Source organism: Symphalangus syndactylus, chromosome 24, assembly GCF_028878055.3.
Source record: "Symphalangus syndactylus isolate Jambi chromosome 24, NHGRI_mSymSyn1-v2.1_pri, whole genome shotgun sequence".
NCBI lineage: Eukaryota > Metazoa > Chordata > Mammalia > Primates > Hylobatidae > Symphalangus > Symphalangus syndactylus.
In genome coordinates, this window is record NC_072446.2 from 65,813,985 (window position 1) to 65,826,896 (window position 12,912).

Genomic DNA, 12,912 nt, shown 5'->3' on the forward strand with positions numbered 1-12,912 from the left:
ATTCAGTGCGAGGCCTGGCAAATCCTATTCTAAAAATTAGGACCTGCTTTAGGTCTCATCTACTCCTCGCAGTTTGTAGCTGAGGAATCAGAAAAAAGGTAAAGACAAGTGACCTGGTCAAGAACACAGTTCTGAGTGTCCTTAGGGTCTCATCCCTGGTCTATGATATTTTTTATCTCATTGTCTCTCATTCACATAGCTCCTGAGCTGCATTGCTCCTTGGAAATGATAATTAAGAACAGTTAACCTTTACTAGGTCCTTAATATGTACTAGGTGCTGTGCTAAGCACCCAAATGCATATTTTTATTTAACCCTAGTAATACCTCTATGAAACAGAGATCTATTATTATCTCCATTTTTTTTTCAGATGGAGAATCTGAGCCTCAGGGAGGTTTAAATATTTTGCCTCAGGTTACACACTTAGTAAGTGGCCAAAACTTAAATCTCTTTGAGTTGAGAACAATTACTTTAATTAAAGTCAAGAAAAATTATCTAAAGCTTGAAAGCTAAAAAAAAAAAAAAAAAAGGATGAGGAAATTCTTTTATATCATATTGGAACATTTTCTAATAGGATTGCCTGGGGATTATCTAATTTTTTAGGGGAATGTAAGTTATTTGGGCTTACTATTTTTTTCTAACAGCTTTATTGAAGTATAAAGAACATATAATGAATGCACATATTTATTTCAAAATCTGTTAAATTTTAGCATATGTATATTGCCATGAAACCACCACTACACTAAAGGTAATAAACATGTCAATCACCCTCAAAAGTTTTTGTTATTTACTCTTGATTAGAGACCAGACTGACAAGTTAGATGTTACTTTATACAAGATTGAGCACATGACTTTCATCCAGTAAAGAAGCAAATGATATCTCTCTGGTAGAAAAGATAATCCCAAGCATTGTAGTTATATTGCCTGGAGGGCATTAATCAGTTTTGAACCCAATTAAACAAAATTTTTTAACCTCCCTTTCCTGACTGACCATATAAATCTTTGTTCCTCAAATACTCTGTGAACTGACTTGATCTGCCTACTGGTTTTCTCACTAATGAAGTAAATAAATCTCTGACATATAGTCACTATACATTCATATGATGGTCATGTGCTAACTCTGGAAATTATGCATTGCCTCTACTGAGTTTGCACGTGGGTGTCTCCGTATGTGCAGATGTACAAAATGTTCCCAAGAGCAAAGCAGGGCACATAGGGCCTGTTAACTGGAGGGTGGTAGAGTTCCAGATGGTTCTAGAAGGTCGTGGCAGCCATATAAGAAAGCAAGCTTATGAACTTCGCTCATCCTGATTTGGCATGTGCTGCTGGAGTGACCTGTCAAACACAAATGTACAGAGAATTTGTGCCTCAAGTCTCTGTAGGTTCCTGTTCTTTCCATCTCCCCAGATTTGAGATTTCCTTTTCTGTAGCTGCACAAATATCCAAAATTTCCATAAATTCACTTCCTAGGAGGAACACATGATAGGCAAACAAGCTTTTCTGGGCCTGTAGTTCATTTACCTAGAACCTTGAGGAGATATACGATGAAAACAGAAGATCTCATGAGTAACAAAAAGGAAAGACAAAAGCCACCCAGGAAAGGTTAGCCTGCTTTAATCACAAGTGCAAACATGGCTCCCTTCAAATAGATGTATGTGTTCCTTTTTGGAGGTGGGACAGGTTTGTTTAACATTTTCCAAGGGATCAGATCTCATGCTTATTAATCATTGCTCCTTCAGGAGCATGCCTAATGAAAATGCTTCCCTACTTACTTTTACTGTAATCCTTCCAATGTCTGCTATTTCTTTTGCCATAATATCATCCCTCAACCCTTTTCCAGCCTTCCATCCAGCCTTCAAAATTCTGAACAAATGGCATCTCCTGGAGTAGGCTGGCAGCCTGGACCAAGGCTCCCATTGGACTCCTGTGTGCTTCTCAGGTATCCTTTCCAGTATTTCTTGCTTCATGCTACATTGGCCTCTATGTCATCTCTATCCCCCAGGAAACTGTGATAGGTCCTCAAATTTTCCTTGAAGCACAAATTCTCCTGGAGACAAAAATACTGTGTACATTCGTGTTTGACAGGTCACTCCACCAGCATCCTTTTAGTCTGAGTGCCTACCATGCAGAAAGCAGCAAGTAAATAATTGTGAGGGCAAGGATCATGTCTCACCCTTCTTTATAACATTTTTTGTTTGACATGGTGCTGGGATCTTAAATTGGAGTATTCAGTCATGCGTCACTTAACGATGGGGATACCTTCTAGGAAATGCATCATTAGGTGATTTCATCATTGTGTAAACATAATAGTGTGTACTTAGGCAAACCTAGATGGGATAGCCTACTATACACCTAGGCTATATGGTATAGCCTATTGCTCCCAGGCTACAAATCTGTTTAGCATGTTACTGTACTGAATACTATGGGTAACTATAACACAATGGTAAGTATTTGTGTATCTAAAGATATATCAACTTGGAAAAGGTACAGTAATAATCCGGTATTCTTATCTTATGGGACCACCCATCTATCCATCATTGACCAAAATGCATAGCGCATGACTGTATGTTTTTTAATTGTTTCATGAAGCTCTTTGGCACCAATCTTCCTTGGACTATTTAAGGCAATATATTTCAAATTAATTTGAGCATGTTAATACTTATAGGAGAGTCCAATGAGTAATTTAAAAAATTCTTTACATACTTTGCCCATTAAGCGTTAGTATCCTAGAGACTGTGGGTTAAGATACTGAGGGTTTAAGACTAGAGATAAATACTTTAAGGTTTCTTCCTCAGGGGACTTGGAGACCACTTGTGACCATTTGGGTGTCATTTTTGCAGGGCTTGACTAATGTGCTCAGAAAATTTAGTCCCCCACAATGTGTATCATGAAGGCTCTGGTTCTAAGCAGATGGAAGGTTAAGATTAAAGTCTCCTGAACAGGAAATCATGAAGCCATGCCATACCTCTTCCATTTCCTTACACTCAACAAGCTCTTTCAGAAATGCCCTGGACAACCAGAATCAGTTCTATTTTAACATAGTTTGTGGACTTTGATTGAAAAATAAGTTTAAAAAGTAGTTTTCTGAAGAAACTGAGTTCCCTAAATAAGAAAATATAATTTTGAAATGGAATGATAGAATCAGAGATCTTGAAAAGGTCTGACAGTTGCAGTCAGTTTTTTTTTTCTTTAAGAAGGATGTTGCTAAAGGAGTCTAGGAATGTGGTCCAGGACAGGCAGCAGCAGCATACGCAGGAACTTGCTAGAAATGTATATTCATAAGCTCCACCCTAGATCCGCTGAATTGGAATCTCTGAGGGTGCGGCCCAGGAATTCATGTTTTAATAAGCTCTCCAGGTGAACCTGATGGTCACTAAAGTTTGAGAAGAGCAAACCTTTAGGTCTAACACTAGACCTAAAGGGTCTTAACTTTCCAGAGGGTTAGCTGTTCTCCTTGGGAAGCAAAATAATTAGCTTTGCAGGGTTCTTGTTAGACTACGGCTTCTAAAAATCACCTGAAGAGCTTATTAAAACAGATTCCTGGGCTCTAAATCTAGAGATTCCAGTCCAGTCGGCCTGTGGTGGGGTTTATGAATCAGCATTTCTATCAAGTTGCACAGCGATGCTATTGCCTGTGGCCCACACTGAGCAGGAAGGATGGACACCCAGAGAGTTCCAAGCTGGTCCTACATGGCTACAAAAGCTACACTCCCTCTAGGCAGACATCACAGAGGCTCTGCCATCATAGGAGGGTTATTTTTTTCTTGTAAGGAACCCGCCAAAATAATACCAGTCTCTTTGCTGTTAGAAAATAGCACAGAGGTCTTTGGAACAGGTTCCCATCAATAGCTTCAAAAGGTAACATCTTTGTGCCATTTTTTTTTTTCTGTTCATACTTCACTTGATGAGATTGTCATTCCTTCAGTCAGAAACAGTCACTTCAGTATCAGTATGTGGAAGCTGCTGGGGGCAGGAATCCTACCACCAACCATCATGGATGGGGCTTCCCAGCTAGGGCTCCTTGCCAAGGTATTGAATGAATGAGTGAACAAATGAGTGGCTGCAACCCACACACCTCCCAGTAAAACCTGGCTCTCAGAGAGGCTGCATCTAACTTCTGAGCTATCTCCTTAGCCCTATAGCCTCACCAGAAGAAAGGCACGAGCTAGCAAAGAAGTAAACGTTGGCTGTTGTTTTCCATGAGAGTCAACTGGAAAATAGATATAACATAGACTTGACAGGCTGTGTGTCCATGGCCTATTTGTTGAATCTTTCTGATCTTCTGTTTTTTCATCTGTGAAGCGGAATTAACAGTACATACCTTGACACTGCTGTGACCAGAGTTATTCGCAGAGTGGTTGATGAACCTGTAATATCAGCATCACCTGGGAATCTGTTAGAAATGCACATTCTTAGGCCCCAGACCAAATGAATCATAATAGCTGGAAATGATGCTCAGCAAATTGCTTTAACAAGCCCTTCAGCGGATTCTAGTGCACACTAATGTTTGAGTAGCATTGGATGTGAGGATCAATAGTACAGATTTTAAGGGTCAAAAATGCTCTGAGAAGTGGGGCTGCATTACTTTGAATGCTGGCTCTACTACTTACTTGCTGTGTGATCCCAGGCAAGATGTCTAGCCTCTCTGTGCCCCATTTTCCTCATCTCAAAAATGATCGTTGTTGTGGGGATTAAATGAATTAATACATATAAAGCAGTTAGCAGATGTTCTGACACACAGCACATAACAAATGGTATTACTGAATATTTAAATATAGATAGAAACAAGGTCATGTTATGCTGTATGTATAATAAAATAATTATTCATAATTATTGCCTCTGCACACCAGATTATGGTTAATTATATTTTCCTTGTTATATTCCTCTTTGCCTATTTTTCTGCAATGAACATGAATTACTTTTATAATCAGAAAAAAGCACTATAAAATAATTTGCATTGAAGGAGGGAAAATGTTAACAGCTAAATTACATGAGGTGTTGGGGTTGGCTATAAACTATTTTATGGGTCTCCTGGGTCTCCCTGCACCCTATACCCTGATCCTTAAAGCCAAGTATACTTTTTGTTGGCTTCTGTGCACACATGTGTGTTTGATAATTCCCATGCAATTCAATTGGGGAGAACAACTTTTTAGGTCTCATTATCTCATAAGCATGGGCTCAACATGATTAGATTGGAGTGTTCTCCATCCCTCTTTGTATCCATGCAACCACTAGGTGAACAAACCCAGGCTAGTCTAATGGATCATGAGATACACCCTGTGGAACAGAGAGAAATCATCTTAGCTAAGGTACTCTAAACCAACGAGCCCTCCAGCTGATCCAGCAACAGACTACAGAGGGAGTCCAGCTGAACTCAGCCCAAACTGCTGACTTATGGAATCATGAGCTAAATAAATGAATGTTGTTTGAAGCCTCTAAGTTTTAAGTTGAGGGTCATTTGTTACAAAGCAAAAGCTAACTGACCTACTGAGTATGTCTCAAAAGTTTGCTTTCGTGCCATCATCCTCTCTCCCAGTTCTGCCCTCCATACCCTGCAGTCAAATTTCTTTTCACTCTTTCATGTTAGGAGTTTTAGAGACAGTTGGACTATCGGGATGAGTAAGCAGCAGGCAGCAAGCAGAGCAGAAATGCAGCATGCTTGGAAGGCACATCAGTCATGGAAGGTGCTCTCTTCACATCCTTTACCAAAAGAAAATAGGCCAAGAGGAAAAAAGGAAGCCTGACTTAATCTAAATTTTTCACATGGCATCTCAGGAACAACCAATGATTCTATTCTTAGCCTTTTCCTCAATCGAAGCTGAAGTGTATTTCCAGTTTAATGCCTGTGTTGGTCTAAAAGGGAATACTGAAGTTGTGGGCTAGGACAGGAAGAATGTCACTGGTGAAATAAAATTTTGTCATCTCATTTCATTTCAGGAGCCAGAAAAAAGTTTGCTATAGGGCTGGCCCTAAATGTCATCACTGATTGGAACAAGTGGTTGTTGGTGGCACCACTCGACCACTCTGTTGCTGGTCATCGATATGAGAGCTCAGGGGCAGCCTTCTGGGAAGAACTAGGGTGTTCTCTGTAGCTTCCCAAATCCTTTAAGAAGTAAAAAAGGTGTTTGCATTTGCCATTGAGAAATTGCTGGTTCTTTTCTAACTTTTGGGTCATATGGATCTTAACTGGAGGCATGAGGCCATCTTCATGCTTAGAAACACCACAGTTGACATCTGTGAATCACTCACATCATGCCAAGCAGTGTCTGACTTCTTTATGCATGTTAGTGCTCCTAACAATGTTATGATCATCACCCCTTTTCTACAGATGAAGAATGGAGAAACAAGAAAGTTAAATAACTTGCTCCTAGGTCTCAGGCTGTTAACCTTTTTGCTAAATTGCCACTACATGCAGGACAGTGCCTGGACATAATAAATGCTCAACAAATATTGTGCCCAACGATGTGAGCCCTAACAGGATTATTGTACCCAGCGGCTGGTGAACACATCTTCAGAATGAATATTAGTGATAGGGCATTTATTTATTCTCCCTTCTGTCCTTATCTCTCCACTTAAAGGGCCACTCTTGGCACATCTATTCTTTCTGGATTTCAAGGGGACTGTGAAATTAAAAGGTGGCAATTTGGTGGGAAGTTTAGGAGACTTGTCTGGAAAGTGAGTTTTTTAGCAAACGTGTAGTTTTCACTGAGGCTGTGTGTGCATTGTGGCTGAGGGCTGGGGTACTGATGGAGCCCCTGGGGATGGTGGGTAGCAATAGGGCTCATTCCCCTGCCACTGTCAGGGTGGCTTGCCTCTTTTCTTTCTTCTCCATAAGACGTTTAGATAAATGTTAAAATTTCCTGGGCTCAGCCAATCATTCTGTCTTCGCTGATAAGGAGAACCTTGCAAGGGCAATTCCCCTCCCTCTCAATAAACAGGCCAACCCCCTTTTATCTCTCTCTCCACCTTTTTCCCTCACCTCACGTACATGCACAGATGTGCACAGGATGTGCTCGCACACGAATGCACGCACACACACACATGCGTGCGCACACACACCTGCGTGCATACACACATATACACACCATCTTCTCTTTTACTCTAAACCAGGAAAATTCAGTGTGAGACCCTGTCTTTGAAACAAATGGCTCAGAAATAGCTCAGACTCAGCTTAGAATCAATATGCTCTCCGCGAAGCCACTGGAATTCCAAGTTTTCCCAGCAGGCTTTAGACAGAAGTGGAGTCAACATATTCAGGCATAAAATGAATTCCAATGAGCTCCATTAAATAATGTCAATGCTTGAGGACACTCACTAGTTACCTGGGCTGAAGGGCAGGTAGCTTTGAAGTCTCAGACTTCGGTAAAGGTATGCTTAAAATTTCAGTCATGAAGTGAATTAAGATGCTTTTCTTCCTTGCCAATTTTGGAAGTAGAAAGATGATTTTATATGGGGACAAGATGGGACAAAGGAAAGGACAAAGCTTATGATTTACATGTGCTCTTGGGATTTCAAATATAGATGTAGTGACAAGCAAGTCACGGCACCTTATCATGAGTCTAATTATAGATTCATTTAAGATACATATTGAGCACCTATTGTGTGGGAATTGTCAATGTGTGTGTGTGTGTGTGTGTGTGTGTGTGTGTGTGTGTGTGTGTGTATAAGATGAAGATAGCATTTCTGTCACCCAGAAGTTTGTAGTTGAATTCTGATGCAAGACTTTGGATCTGGGCACACGCCCAGGGTGAAACTGTAAATGCCATACTTTGAAACCCACACTGCCCCAGAAACAAAACTTTTTTTAGACCCCCCAGTTTTAAATGAACATTCACTTTCCCCAAATATAATTTGATAGCTAATCTAAATTCTCCCAATCAGAAACTTCCTTTGCCTTACGAAACTCCTGACCTAAAAGCGAAGGAGGGTGGATTGACTTTAACTGTGGGAGACACAGCATGAGGATATGCTTTGAGTGGTCCGGGTTCTTTTATACCAGCGATCAGTTCCAGTTATTGAAAGAGACGCCCTGCCAGCTCCAACCTCCCCAAAACCAAAGACCGACTGAATTCCCAAGGGCACATTCAGAAATTGAGAGAGCAGGATACAGACAGTGAGAGAGAGATGGAGATATTTCCCAGAAAGAAAATTTAATATTAGTTGGCTTTGGGGGAGAATGCTTAATATCAGCTCGCTTTTGTGGAGGATACCACACTAGACTGGGAGGTTCCTTAGCAATTTTTCCAAACACCTCAGCTCTCTTTTCCTGACCCCAGCCCCTCTCTCCTGTCTGGCATACGCTTGCTTAAGATTTAACAGATGATGGCCGGCCACGGGGGCTGATGCCTGTAATCTCAGCACTTTGGGAGGCCGAGGTGGGTGGATCACCTGAGGTCAGGAGTTCGAGACAAGCCTGACCAAGACGGTGAAACCCCATCTCTACTAAAAATACAAAAATTAGCTGGGCTTGGTGGGGCGTGCATGTAATCCCAGCTACTTATGAGGCTGAGGCAGGAGAATCGCTTGAACCCGGGAGGTGGAGGTTGCAGGGAACCGAGACGACGCCATTGTACTCCAGCCTGGGTAACAGAGCAAGACTCCGTCTCAAAAAAAAAAAAAAAAGAAAGAAAGAAAAAGATTTAGCAGATGTTATGTCTCACTGGGTTCCTGCTCCTGATGAGGCCCAGTCACCTTTCACACAGTCTCACACAGTTTATACTTCTTGTTTATCCCACATAGCATTGTGTAGTGGTTACAAGTGTAGACTCTGAAGTCGAACTGCCTACATTCAAATCTTGGCTCTGCCACTCACTGGCTGTGCGCCTTTAGGTAAGCTGCCTCACCTCACTGTGCCTCAGTTTCCTAATGGGTAAAATAGTGATAATAGTTCCTACCTTGAATTCTTTTTATGAAGATGGAATGGGTTAATATTTATAAAAATGATTTAAACAATGCTGGGCATATAGTAAGTGCTGAGTGTTTCTTTATAATAAATAAACCTGGTGGATTTAGTTTTATAATATGCCTCTCTTTCCCAAATGTAAGTTCTAACTTACTGTTTTATGTCACTGAGGTTCATTATCGTGACCCTAGATATCAGATACACAAGGTCAGAGTGATGAAGGCAATTATTACTACAACTATTAACATGATTGATAGTGAACATTTGTTGAATGTTCGCACCATAGTCAAAACCTTATAGGCATTATCTAATTTAATCATGGCAATAACTCCTAGAAATAGATATTTGACTAATACCCATTTCTCAGAGGAGGAAATAGAGGCTCAGACAAAACTAAATAACTTACCCAAGGTAACAGTCAGGAAGTGCTGTCTCAATCCCAGGGGAACTGAGGGGTCTGCAAAGTCCTAGAAATCATTTGAGAAAGTTTGCAAACAGTGATTGGGAACTAAGGCAAAGAGATGAGGATAGTTTGGTGGCCGTAAAAATGTGTCTCATAGATTTCTGACTGATTTCCACCCACCTCTACACACGCCATACTTTGAGGGTGAGCTAGACTCAGTCAAAGATTAGAACAGGGAAAGGGAAAAATACTGACTTTACAGTGGAGAGACCTGGCAAATATGACCTTCACCAAATAACAAAGTGTAATATTACCAGTAATGTCATTATGGATCTACTGTATCCTCTGACGTGAAATGACGAGTAGGCCACTTTACCTTAGCTGTGCTCTTTCCAAAAACCCATAACCCGAGTCTAACAACCCTAGTCTTGTTCCATTACAAGAACAATAGACAAACCCAGATTGGATGACATTCCACAGGATCCCTGTCAATGCTCCTCAAGACTGTCAAGGCCATGAACAACAAAGAAAGACTGAGGAACTGTCACAAACTAAAGCAAACAGGGGAGACATGACAATTAAATGCAATGTGGTGCCCCAGATTGGTCCTGGAACAAAAAAGAAACACTAATTGAAAAGCTGATGGAATCCAAGTAAAGTCTGGAGGTTGATTAGTAGTAATGTACTCATGTTGGTTTCTTGGTTGTAACCAATGTATCATGATAATGTTAGGTTTCAACAATGGGGTAAATTGGGTGAGAGGTATACCACCCTAGCAACTTTTCTGTAACTCTAAAAATATTCCAACATAAAAAGTTTATTTAAAAAGTATTCCCAGAGATTATAATTCAATTGATTCAGGATACGACCTGGGCTTCTGGATTTTTAGAAGATCCCAGGGCATTCTGATGTGCAGGCAAGGTCTGGAAACCACTGATCTACATTCTAAAGAGCTATACAGTTGAACAGTAAAGCCAGTGCCTCTAAGCAAAGCTGTGGCCATCACAGAAGCAGCTGTTAGGCGGCCCTACTTCTTAGCTACTGGTTTCTTCTCTGCAATCACAGAGCAGGGGACAGGAAGAGCCACTCCTTGCTAATAGGCCATGTTTATTCTCCATTTATTCTCAGAAACAGGATCGGATGCCTTTGATAGAAGATTCTAATGTACTGATTAAGTGCACCTAATCCTAATCTCCTTTTATGCTGGCTAAATGAATATTTAGATATAATCTTCCAGAATGCAATGAACTTATTCCTGGGAAGCTGGATGAATGGAATGTCCATAAATTGATTCCTATTTTAAGTGCATACCTGGAGGTGATTATTTGGAGAGCATCTGTAGGCAATGAGAGGTTCCTCCTGTAACAGGCCTCCTATGTTAGCTCATTTGCTTTTAGAAATGTGGGTCCCGTGCTTTCTTGCAGCAGGACACTTTCTTAGTCTAGGCATCCTCCCTCTCCTCTCTCAGTAAAGTCATGGCCACTATAACAGATGCTGGAGGTGCTCTGCCCAGATTCCTGTTACTTTCCACTAGCAAGTGCAACTGTTCCCCAGATGCCGGGCTTCACATGGCTTAGAGTTTATACCTGTGACTTCTCCTGAGCCCTGCCCTTGAGACACAGGAGCCTCCTCCCCTACTGGGAGTTTCTAACACCTCCACTCTGTGCTGGCCAATGACTGACCAGTTCAGGGCTACCAAAGCCTGGCACTCCGAGTCTCAAGGCAGGAGTAACTATGATGCAATCCACACTCCAGGGCTCCTCTGGGATCAGCTGATGCTAGTCTCCAGCTGCAACCACATCCTTGCTTGCTTCTTTCTCCTGCCCCATTCTTTCCCCCTCACTTTCTTACATAGGTTTCACTTGAGAATCCTTCCTTACTGAATCACTTGCATATACATTCTGCTGCATTTAGGGAACAGACTTAGAATCAGCTTCTCTCCTGCTCCAGGTGGAGACTGTGGAGACAGCAGTTAGGGTTCTCCAGCAGCTCCCCATGGTGCACACCCGCTGGCCATTACTGTCCAGTAGGGATCCCCTAGTAAGGAATGCTGCCTCCCTGGGTTAAGTTGCTTCACCCATAGTCATACTCTGGAGCTTCAGCCACCTCCTTGCTCCACTCCAATCCAGAGTATCTTGTAGAAAGATAAATCAGATGGTATCAATCTCCCTGTCACAATTCCAAGGGCTCCCCAGTGCTCTTTGAACAAAAGCCAGTCTCCTCTGCAGGCTGGCAGGCCCTGGCTAACCTGGCTCCCTCCTAACACTTCACTTTCCTCTGCGCTTCCCTCCAACAGCATCAGCCTATTGCTGTGTCTTGAAAGCACCCACCTTGCCCCTGCCTCAGGCTTGGCACGAACTGTCTGCAACACCCATTCACACCATCTCATGATTGGCTGTTCTTGTCATCAGGCCTCAGCATAAACATCTCCTCCTCGGAGAGACCTTCCTGACCCGTCTCTCTGGACCACCTCACCCCATTTCAATCTCTTACTTAGCCACCACCCCCATCTGATATTTTTCTTGTCCATCTGTCTGATTGATGTCTGCCCGTTCCCATTAAAATTTAATCACCCCGAGAGGAAATATTGCCTGGCATGTTCACCCCTGTTTTCTCAGTGCCCGGAGCAGCGCTAGGCATGTAATAGATGCTCAGTAAATACATGGGGAGTGGCAGAAAGAGGGAGGAGGGGGTATTGATGGACCCAGGGACTGCAATTGTGAGTGATGAAGATGATGAGGATGATGAGGGTGACGAAGAGCTGGGGTGCGGAGCCACCCCATGCACTCTGAGGCTCAGGAGACACTGCTAGGTTGCCTGTGAATCACAGAACACAGATGCTGCCCTCACTCCCCCCACTGCACCCACCCTGCCCTCCCATACTGATCTCTGCCTTCCCAGCCAAGGCCTCTGCTGTTCTCTTCGGCACAAGAACAGCTTCATCAGGAAAGCCCATGTCGGCCCTGCAGTTCACACTGGGCCTCTCTTGAGCAGGGCACGCAGCCCTAGACTCTTGCCCGGCTCCGTAGAAGCTCAGCGAGGCAGCAGGGCATTTCCATTACCCTGGCAGCTGCTTCGCAGAGGCTTTTCTCCAGCTCATGTCAGGGACCCCCAAAGCCTGCTGTGATTGCTGGCTCCACGGAGCAATTGAAGCCATTCGCATCACTCCCCAGGTCGCTAATGGCAAACACTGAAAGACTGAATGCTCCAGAGCCCCCTGCCTGCTCTTCCAGGGCTCTGCAAGCCTAGCCTCCTCTGGAGGGATGATTGTAGATTGAGGCAATCATGATCAGAACAATGCGTGTAGGCCCCAACTCATGTAGGTGGATGGGTCTGCAAACATCACAATTACCCAGTTCAGAGCGAGGCCTGGCCGCTAAGAAATGTTCATTTGGGAGGCCTCTGGCTGTGTGATGTGGACCAAGGCTCTCTGTAGGGCAGGAACACTTGCAGCCTTGGAGAGAGGCATGGAGAATGGCGGAAGGAAGCAGGATCACGCTTTCCTGGCATGCAGGGTGCCATGCTGAGATGACCCCCAGCATTTCTGTGCCCCGGTGCCCAAGTTCTTTATAACCGCCTTCTCTTGAGCATGGGGGGCACCTGTGAGCA

The 12,912-nt window shown here is 42.9% G+C and overlaps 1 protein-coding gene across 6 annotated transcripts in view; it reads right to left on the minus strand.

Annotated features, from left to right (window-relative positions):
- The window catches only part of SNAP25 (synaptosome associated protein 25), an 88,305-nt gene that overhangs the window by 53,765 nt on the left and 21,628 nt on the right, over positions 1-12,912 (minus strand). For 2 of the 6 annotated variants that reach the window (XM_063634000.1, XM_063634001.1), the window contains exon 1: positions 9,307-9,368. The exons of the other annotated variants lie outside the window; for them this stretch is intronic. The gene's annotated coding sequence lies outside the window, so the exon portion shown is untranslated. Of the gene's footprint in view, positions 1-9,306; positions 9,369-12,912 lie in introns of those variants that run through there. 6 annotated transcript variants of the gene reach the window in all.